Source organism: Tripterygium wilfordii, chromosome 4, assembly GCF_013401445.1.
Source record: "Tripterygium wilfordii isolate XIE 37 chromosome 4, ASM1340144v1, whole genome shotgun sequence".
Lineage (NCBI taxonomy): Eukaryota > Viridiplantae > Streptophyta > Magnoliopsida > Celastrales > Celastraceae > Tripterygium > Tripterygium wilfordii.
The window spans coordinates 12,374,169-12,384,523 of record NC_052235.1 but is presented as its reverse complement, the minus strand read 5'-3'; the positions used below and the strand labels follow the sequence as shown (position 1 = coordinate 12,384,523).

The window sequence follows — 10,355 nt, the reverse complement described above, 5'->3', positions numbered from 1 at the left end:
GAAGGTGGTCCTTGTCGTGGAGCTTGCCAAGGTCTGGGCCCTTGATTGAAATTCTGGGATGAAGCATAGGAGAAATTTGGGTGATTCTTCCATCCTGGGTTATATATGTGAGAAAATGGATCATTCTGCTGCCTATGAAAAGGTTGAACTGCATTAACTTCAGCTTCAGGAAATGTCCCACTTCTAGAACATACATGAGTAGGATGATCGGTGCCTCCACAAATGCCACAAGGCTCCAAATTTCTGCTCAGCAAAGTTACTACCGCATCCAATTTCCTAGCCACAGATGCCATCTCTGAATTTGAAGCACTAGCCTCATAAACCATGTGTCTAGGAGCATCAAGATCACGATTATCCCATTGTGAGGAATTTGCTACCACAGTCTCAATAATTTCATTGGCTTCAGTCGGTTCCTTAGCCATAATATTTTCTCCAGCAGCTGCATCTAACCTATGGCGGCATTCATCAGCCAGATGTTGGTAAAAATATGATATAATCTGCCATGGCAAGAATTGATGATGTGGGCAACCAATCAATAAAGTTTTATATCGCTCCCAAGCCTTAAAAAGTGGTTCTCCCTTGTTCTGCCTGAAATGGAAAATCTGATCCCTAAGCCTCTGTGTCCTTGACTGAGTATAGAACTTCTAAATAAACTTAGCAGAAAGTTGATCCCAAGAAGTGATAGAATTTGGTGGCAAAGTCTTGAACCAGATCTTAGCACTTTCCTTAAGAGAAAAAGGAAATAGCTTCAATCGTATGAACTCTTCAGATATGCCTTGAATTTTTTGAGTGCCACAAATCCCCAGAAAATTATCAATGTGATCACTAGCATCTTGATTTTCCGCTCCTGAGAATGATGGGAGCATGTTAATCACATGACATTTAAGCTCATAAGATAGATTTGGCGGAATGGTTGGTAATACGATGCAAGATTGTCTAGTAGAGAATTGTGGCATAGAGTAGTCCATGATGGTAACAGGAGCATTTGCATTGTTGGCATTGTTGCCAACTTCTTCACGATTTTCAGCCATGCTCGCTTGTTCAGAATGTTCTCCCAAAATTTTGTCACTAGACGAACTAGAGCTGGATGTAGGAGAGATAGACCGAGTAGAAGATTGCTCCTCAAGAAGGTCCTTGTCTCTCTTGTTCCTTCGTGTACGTTCCAAGTCTAGATCAACAGGAAGAATTTCAGTATCTTGAGAACACCTTCCTTGCATGAACTACAAACAAGAAATAATAGTATAAGGATCACTAATTGTCAAGTAAGTAAAAACTAAACTAAGTATGTAAGTATCTATATATATAAACAAGAATGGATCAAATATAAGCAACCGGCCCCGGCAACGGCGCCATAAACTTGTTGGGTCTAAATTTAACCCTACTAGCAAGTGTACTAGTCGGCGACTACAGCACAATGATAAGCAAGGGTCGAATCCACAGGGACGGTGTTATGTCTAATCCAAATGTATACTTGTATGTATGTATGGACAATGCAAACAAAAGTAAAGTTCAACTCAAGATTGTTTGGTTTGGTAATTAAACTAAGACAAGCAAATAGTAAAGTGTTTTTGGTATTTTCTTGGAATAAGGATGCAAATTACACTAATGCAAATGAGATGAACACCAAGGCTTTGGAATCCCCCTTGGGAAATGACTTGCAATGACACAAATTCACACACATATTTGCTAATTCGGGCATAACGAATCCGTACCTAAGTCGGTTTTAGCGCACTTAAGCCAAATCTCCCTAAAATCGATTACTAGCCATCTTATTGGTCTAGGTCGGATATTCCTAAATACATTCTAGCCATCTTATTGGTCTAAACATGCATAGGAATTCATGGAGTTCTATGGAGACTAGGATTCATACAAATTGTCACTAAAGGGAGACACATTCATAATCAAGTGTTTCAAGAAGCATAATCTACTTGACATATTATTGTCTAAGCAAATTCTTCAAACAATTTCATCCAAAAACCTAAAGTGTTGGCCAAACACCACAAGCATGAAGAAATTAAAATCAAACATAGAAACACAAGATTTATACCCAAATCAACTCATATATATGTAAATCAAGTCATAAACAAAGTCATCAAACCCAAGGCTTCAACCTAGCCTTGGCAAAAGAGGTTTAGTTACACATAATGAGAGAAAAACACAAGAGGAGAGATGAGAAAATCATGAATAAACCCAATTAGTTGAGTAAATCCAAGTTGAGCTGAAGAATCTCTCCTCCTAGCTCCAAGAGTCGCCTTCCCCCTCTGGTTTCGCTCTCCAGAAAATCAGTTTTCGGTCCAAAAATCCCCATCCGCTCGGGAAAATCGCGAATTAAAACACACCCAAAATCTACCTTTTGCGCCTAGGCGTGTTGAATTCACGCCTAAGCGTACCACGCCTAGGCGCACGCCTAGGCGCAATCCTAGGCGTGGTATATATTTTCAATTATCTTCACATCAAATGCTCTCTGGACTGGGCGTGCATAAATGATTCTGGGCGTGCACAATGGTGCGCCTAGGCGCGTTACGCCTAGTCCCACAATTCAAATGACCATAACTTCTCCAATGCCTCCGATTTGCCTGATTTTAGCTTCTACGGAAAGCTTGAGATGTATAGTTTCCAATGCCTTTTATTTCACGCGATTCCAATAACATGACAAAAAGTTATGACTATTTGAACATACGAAGGTCGGTGGACATTTCCTTCAGTTCAGCCCATTTTCCGTCGCTTTTCATCCAAACCGCAATCAACCTATCAAAATACAAATCAACACATAAATACACTCATTATTTATCAAAAGGAAGCTTAAGAGGGGGAGATTTCTACCAAAAACAATAGGTATTATCATACCTATCATTGTACAAACAGATAAGAGAGATAAAGTTAAATAAAATTGGGATAAAGGAATATATTTTAAGAGAGAGAAAGTTAAACAAAATCCTTACCAACGGTTCACAAAGTGAACAAGTTATTAACCTGTTCACAAATAACCTGTTCACAAGTGAACTGGTCCTCACCCATATCTGTGGAGCAAGCAAACGCATATTGAGATATTCCATATTGATATCAATATCTTGACACCAATTCCTAGCTTCTAACCACATCAAATATGCAAGAATGACAGTTGACCAAATAGGAGGTGCATATACACATATTTCATGAAGTTGCTTCACTAAAATTCACTACAAGAAATAAGGTCTATAGCAAAGGGTCTATAGCAAAGGATTTATAGCGGCGTTTTTATATGTGTGTCGCTAAGTTTTATTTTACGATGATTTAATCCGACGGTTCTAGTAACCGCCGCTCAATTAGGGGCGGTTTTGTCCAACAAATTTAAGAAACTCCGTTTCATTAGGGTTAATTATAGTATTATACGACGCGTTTCACTTTTCTCCCTTTTCTCTTACCCTGAGCGACAAAATTCCAGATTACCCGCGCAGTCCTTCTCTCTCAGCCTCGACTTCACACTTCTCTCCTACTCTCCCGCAGCACTACTCCTCTCTCTCTTGCTCACTCGTTTCAGCCAGAGCTGCTCTATTTCGTTTCTTGCCAGAGCTGTTATATTTCAGGCCTTAAAAGTCATGATTGCCACATTATCATGGAGCAACTACTACCCTTAGCCGTATGGGCTATTTTACCATATAAAGTCAGCTGTGTTATTATTGAATTTTGTTGCTTCTTTAAAGAATTATGTTCGAAAGTACTTCAAATCAAAGAACTTGAAAAGCTACAAAATCGAATAGTACACACACTTTGTCAAATGGAGATAATATTTCCTCCATCTTTTTTTACTGTTATGGTACATTTAGTGCTTCATTTAGCAGATGAAGCAAAAAAGGCTGGGCCCGTACATTATCGATGGATGTACCCTATAGAAAGGTATGTTATCATTTCACTTGTCAATTCTGTAAACTTCTGTTGAGGTATAATTATTTTTTTTTAATTTATGAACCTCTTAATTTGTTAGGTATCTTAGTCACTTAAAGTCCTATGTACTAATAGAGCTCATCCCGAGGGCTCTATAGCGGAAGGCTATATTGCAGACGAGTGTTTAACATTTTGTTCTAGGTATCTAGATGGTGTAGAAACAAGATTTAATAGACCAAGACGAATCAATGATAATACTGATTTGGAATTACCTCAAGCGCCTTCATTGTTTCCTAAATTAGGCCATCCAAATGGTAATGCAAAAACTGAAATTTTAGATGAGATATCTAGGATTCAAGCACATCGTTACGTTCTATTCAATTGTGAAGAGGTCGACAATTATCGGAAGTGAGTAATTGACAATACATACTCTTGTTCTTTAATTATCATGCAGCCACATACTAATTAACAACTTAATGTTTTGGACAGAGATTTCGAAACAATTGTGAGGCGACGTAATCGAAATCGTCGACCACCTCCAAACGAAATTGATCGCATTGTCAACGAAACTTTTCACTCATGGTTTAGTTCTCATGTAAGTGTTATTCTCCATATAATTTCTTCTTTTCTTATATTTATAACATTATAACATTATAATTGACTACACTTAATTTCTTATATGTTAGGTTCAAAGAATGGGAATCAGCATTTCAGAGGAGCTGAAATGGCTTGCAAAAGGACCAAATATTGTGGCAAAACAATTTGATAGTTATAGTATTAATGGGTTCAAATTTCGCACTAAGGGGCGCGAAGAGTTTTTAAAAACTCAAAATAGCGGTGTCGTAGTTACTGCTCAAACTACAAGTTATGCAAGTGTTAGAGATCAAAATCCTATTATTGGGGATGTTACATATTATGGTAGAATTAACAACATAGTTGAATTAGATTATTATGGTGTGTTCAAAGTTCTTTTATTTAAGTGTGATTGGGTTGACACAACTCTTGGCGTGGGGTTAAAAAAGGATGCCTTTGGCTTCACTCTTGTGAACTTCAAACGTTTAGTACACTCTGGTGAGTAGGGTTGAAAATGGGCCGGGCCGCCCGCGGGCGGCTCACGGGCGGCCCTATTTAGGCTCGGCCCGTAAGACAAAGGGGCAGAGCTCAGGCCTAATGGGAAGCTCATTTGATATTTAGGGCCAAGCCCGAGCTTGGAGAAGTCCGGCCCGTAAGCCCTCGGGCCTGTATGTATATACACATATGTATATTTATATATCCTATATTCAGCCCAAATAGACTCCTCATTGTTTAAGCCCATTCAAGAAGCCCTAATTCCCTAAATCCATAATCTCTTTACCTTGCTCCTAGACGGAAAAATTGTAGCAGAGAGAACGAGAGCTGAGAGAGCAAAGGAACCCTAAAACGTCTTCTTGAGTCCCGATTTTCTTCCTGAAACGTTGCTTTTGTGAGTCTTCTCTAATGGGCAGAGAAGCGGCCATACCAGAAGAACTAGCATGATCATCATCTGCATCTATCAGTAGTTTTGAGCTCTCATTTCTCGGCCTTTTATCAGGTATTTTTTCTCTCGATCTTAAATCCGTTTTTTAATTTTGGTACTTTTGTGTTGAACAAAAATTCCTAGAATCCGAGAGTAGGAAACGAAGGTGGAATTTTGATTTCCAAGCAGCTCTAGGTCTTGGGGATGGTGGCGAAGAGTGTTCGTTTTATAAACCCTTGATTAGGACCCTAAAGTAAACAAAGGAAGGGTGATTATTTTGATTACTGCTTTTTATAATGCCTGAAATGCTTTTATATTGGAGTGATAATACTGTTTGCTACTTTTCTATGTGGAAAAGGACGTGTTCTGGTTTTCTTGCCTGAAATAATTGTAGTTATAGATTTTATATATGCCATATCGTTGGTTTCTGCTTATATACGTTTAAGAATGACTGGAAATAATATTAGCCCACGGCTTAAAATTATCCCTTAATGTTATTGTAGTCATCACCCCAAGCCTCTTGCAGCTTACATACTTAAGCGATTAAAGATATCAAGTAGTAGCAGGAGAGATAGTTTATAGATAATTCTACAAAAAAATTACATAGAACTTCATATAACATTAGTATGAAAGAGGTTCTTATCTTGCTTTTCTACATTCTAAGGGAAGTGCAAGGTGAGTCATTGCATGTGTTGAGTTTGTTGACCGGACATTTTACTGTACTTGCAGCACTTCATTTACTTTCTTTACATTGTTCAACAGGGCTTTGATCTCCTAAGAGGATTTCCAGAAATTGCTATTGATTAATTTTGCTTAATCATTCTTTTTGCTTAATCATTCTTTTTGTGTGCTGTGATCTCTTCTCTTGATGGCTTATTGCGGGTGGTTTAATTTTGTTTTAGGCTGGGTTTATTTTTTGAACGTGCAATCCTTGCTAGCTGTGCTTATCACTTGTATTTGACTCGATCTGTTTCGCTACTCCATTGAAGGAACACATGCTGGTCTGAAGCGACATGTATATGGCCTATTGGCCTTTCATACTCGCTTCATTATAAGCTTAAGAAGCTAACAAACAGTTTCTCTCTTTCCATTGCTCTTTTTATACCTATTTTAGTTGTGATTCCATGTTTCTATATTATTTTAATCTTTCAGATTGTGATGACAATATTGCTCATGTTAGTTATACTTTTCTTTCCATTGCTCTTTTTATACCTGTTTTAGTTGTGATTCCATGTTTCTATATTATTTTAATCTTTCAGATTGTGATGACAATATTCCTCATATTAGTTATAATTTTCTGTTGCATCCTCATAGTACTTAACGAATGACTAAAAAAAGTTGTAACTATTTGTTCATGTTAGACTGTTAGTTATTTTCTTTTGTATAACTCTTCCTTGGTCATTTGCCAAGCTATTTTTTGATACTCTTCCATTTCAGGATGGAAGTTGATGGTGTGATTACCACAGAAGAACAGCCCGTGGGTGTGACTATGGATTTGGAGCAAGAGCAAGAGCAAGAACAAGAACAACAAGAGCATGAGGAAGACAAAGTGGAAAATGAAGATGAGGAGGGAGTTGTAGAGGGAGATGGGGGAGGAGATAACGAAAATGATGAAAGTCTAGAGATTGATAAGAAAAGAAAGAGAAGGAGATCCGCGGTTTGGGATGAGTTCGATGAAGTAAAAGGAACAAACAAAATGCAATGCAAACATTGCAAGGCATAACTTCAAATCAGTGGTGGCACGACATCTCATTTCAGGAGACACTTAAAGGGATGTGCAAGAAGGATGACAAATCAAAAGTCTCAAAAGATATCGGGTTTCTGCTCGGGTAAAATCACTAGTGAGACATCTCCTCATTCTGCTTTTATACATGATTATAAGAAGGTCAGAGATAGTATTGCACATTTTACTCTCATGCATGAGCATCCATTCTCTATAGTGGAGCAAGAGGGATTTAATCTTATCATGAAGAATAGTTCTCATGAGTATATACCATATACTCGTATCACTGCGCAAAGTGATTGCATGGAAGAGTATGATAAAGAAAAAAAGAAGTTGAAGTCATTACTAAAAAATGTTAGCAAAATTAGTTTGACAACTGACATGTGGAGGTCTTGTCAACAAATAGAACACATGGTTGTTACTGGGCACTTTGTTGATGCTAATTGGAAATTGCAGAAAAGAGTACTTAACTTTGTGAATATACCACCTCCACGAGGTGGTGTTGATATTGCTGATGATTTCTTCAAATGCATGACTGAGTGGGGAATTGAAAATAAAGTTTATTCTTTGTCTGTTGATAATGCTTCTTATAATGATGTGGCAATTAGAACTTTGAAGAACACATTTCTAAGAAATAAGAAATTGATACTTGATAGAAAGTTGTTTCATGTTCGTTGTTGTGCACACATTCTCAATCTTTTAGTTCAAGATGGAATTGCTGCCATTGATGATGTCATTTACAATGTGAGGGAAAGTGTCAAATTTTTGAAAAATTCTGAAGCACGATTTTTGAAGTTCACTGAAATAGTTAAGCAATTGCAACTACCTGCTAGGAAGCTGATTTTGGATGTTCCAACACGTTGGAACTCTACTTTTGAGATGTTGTCACTTGCTTTGAAGTTTAAGGATGCATTTTTTATTTTTAAAGAGAGGGAACCTCTTTATCATAATTTACCAACAGAGGAAGAATGGGAGAGAGTAGAGAATGTGTGTCAAATCTTATCTGTGTTCAACACAATCACTAATCTCATATCAGGAAGTGACTACCCAACTTCTAATTTATTTCTTTCTGAGATGTATCGAGTGAAAGAAATTTTACAAAAGAGAGCAATGGATAACAACATATGCATCAAAGCTATGGTTGGGAAAATGAATGCGAAGTTTGAGAAGTATTGGGGTGAGTGTAATTTATTGATTTCAATTGCTGCTGTCTTAGATCCACGGTGTAAAATGAAGTTGATTGAATTTTGTTTTCCATTGATTTATGAAAAGTCCGAAGTGATATACAATATTGAGAAGGTCCGTGAAGCTTTATATGAAATGTATGAGCAGTATGCAGCTAATTTTGCCTCAACCAACGATGAAGGTAGTAGTCAGAGATCATCTAAATCCCAGGGATTTCTTCATGGGTTAAAGAAGAAACCGCGCAAGGTGATTATTTCATTTCATATCACTTAAACTTCCTATAATATTAAGTTTTAAAACCTCACATTTTAGATTGATGATTGTTTTTTTTTTTATTTGTTTGTAGAAAGAAGAAAAGGATGAAGAGTTTGTTCTCAATGTTCCATAAAAGTTAGGTGAGTGTAATACTATTAGATTATGTTCAGTATTTACAAATCTTTCTTCATACAGAGTATGGTATGTACATATGTATTGCTCTGGTTTTATTCCTCTGAGGTTTTGCGTGATATCAGGATTAAGCTTTAGTTATATGTTGTGATGATATGTGACATAATTGTGCTAATTTACTTCTATGATGCATAATTTGTCCAATATAGCTCCTTCCTGTGGTCTAGATTTTCCTAATTATCATATTATGGTAATAAAATGTGATAATTAAAACCTGGAGATTCTTATTAAAGTTGATACCTATGTGTTCAGATGTTTTCTTCTCTGCATCATATGGTTCAAATGTTAGTTTCTTATTTACCCAAATACTAATGATTTTGCCCTTTTCTTGCCTTCGACTATCTGATCTCAAGTCATCAATTTAATATGATAGTGTTTGCAAACTAGGGTGCAGCCATGGAAGCCTAGTTTTATTGCTTGCCACTCTGCAAAAGAGAGATACATAGTTCAAAGAATGTAACTTAGCAAACGTATGAAAAAAAACACTCAGATAAAGTGTCATTGATTTCCTTTTCCCAAATAGAATTTCCATCACGGGTTATACTTTATGAATTGATTCCTGTGATAATGCATAGGTTGATTGATATGGACCATATTACCAAATTCACTTGGTTAATTGATACTTTGCTACTTGCTAGGTTGGAGTTTCGGAAGTTACAGAGTGGTTAATTGATACTTTGCTACTTGCTAGGTTGGAGTTTCGGAAGTTACAGAGTTCATTTCAAAACATGGAGATTCAAGCTGCTTACAATCAAGAAGGATTGTTGGAGTTTAATTACAGATTTTGTTATTGTTTATGAAGTATTTGACTCGTATATTATTTTGGAGTTTACTTACGGATTTTATGTAATGTTGGCTGCTATTGTAATAACTTTACTTGTATTAATGTTGGATTTTATTTAAGGCATTTTTACAGGTTTTCTCTTTATATTTATGATCAAGCCTACAAACGGGCCGGGCTCGATGGGCCGAGCCTAGGGTCGAGCTCTTTTCTAACGAGCCGAGCCCGAGCTCGAGTTTTTGGAGCCCTTTAAGGCTCGGGCCGAGCTCGGGCCTTATTTAATGGGAACGGGCCAAGCCTAGGGCCTGTCAAAGCCCGGCTCGGCCCGACCCATTTTCATCCCTACTGGTGAGCATATTAGGCATGAACCTTTCATCCTTGCTTCTCAAGCTAAAATGGTGTATTATGTTGAAGATTCTAGGGAAAATTATTGGTGTGTTGTTGTCCATACAAAACCTAGGGACTTATTTGACATGGGCAATATAGATTCACAAAATGAGGTGGAGACATATAGTGAGAATGACTCGTATCATTCTCACAGTGTGGAAAGTATTTTTGAAGATAGTGATGGAATAGAGCTTGTTAGGGTGGATGTGGATGGAGAGAAACTTAATGAACCTTCTATTGTTGTTCCAAATAATTCTAGTGGTGAAGATATAGATCAAGACGAATTATAATTAATTGAATTTGTATTTAATAATGCTTTTATGTTATCTTCTTTTAGCGTGATGAATAACATTTAAGGAGGTATGTCGTGTCATTTAACATGGTTTACATTCTGTTCATGTGTAATTTTAGTGAACTGTTTATGAAATTTAACATGGTTTACATTCTGGTCATGTGTAATGTAGGCAACATAA

The 10,355-nt window shown here is 37.1% G+C and overlaps 1 non-coding gene across 1 annotated transcript; it reads left to right on the top strand.

Moving 5' to 3' along the window:
* Positions 1-510: 510 nt before the first annotated feature.
* LOC119998027 lies at positions 511-617 on the top strand. Its single transcript, XR_005468157.1, has one exon. It is a non-coding gene; the product is annotated as a small nucleolar RNA R71 (small nucleolar RNA).
* Positions 618-10,355: the final 9,738 nt, after the last annotated feature.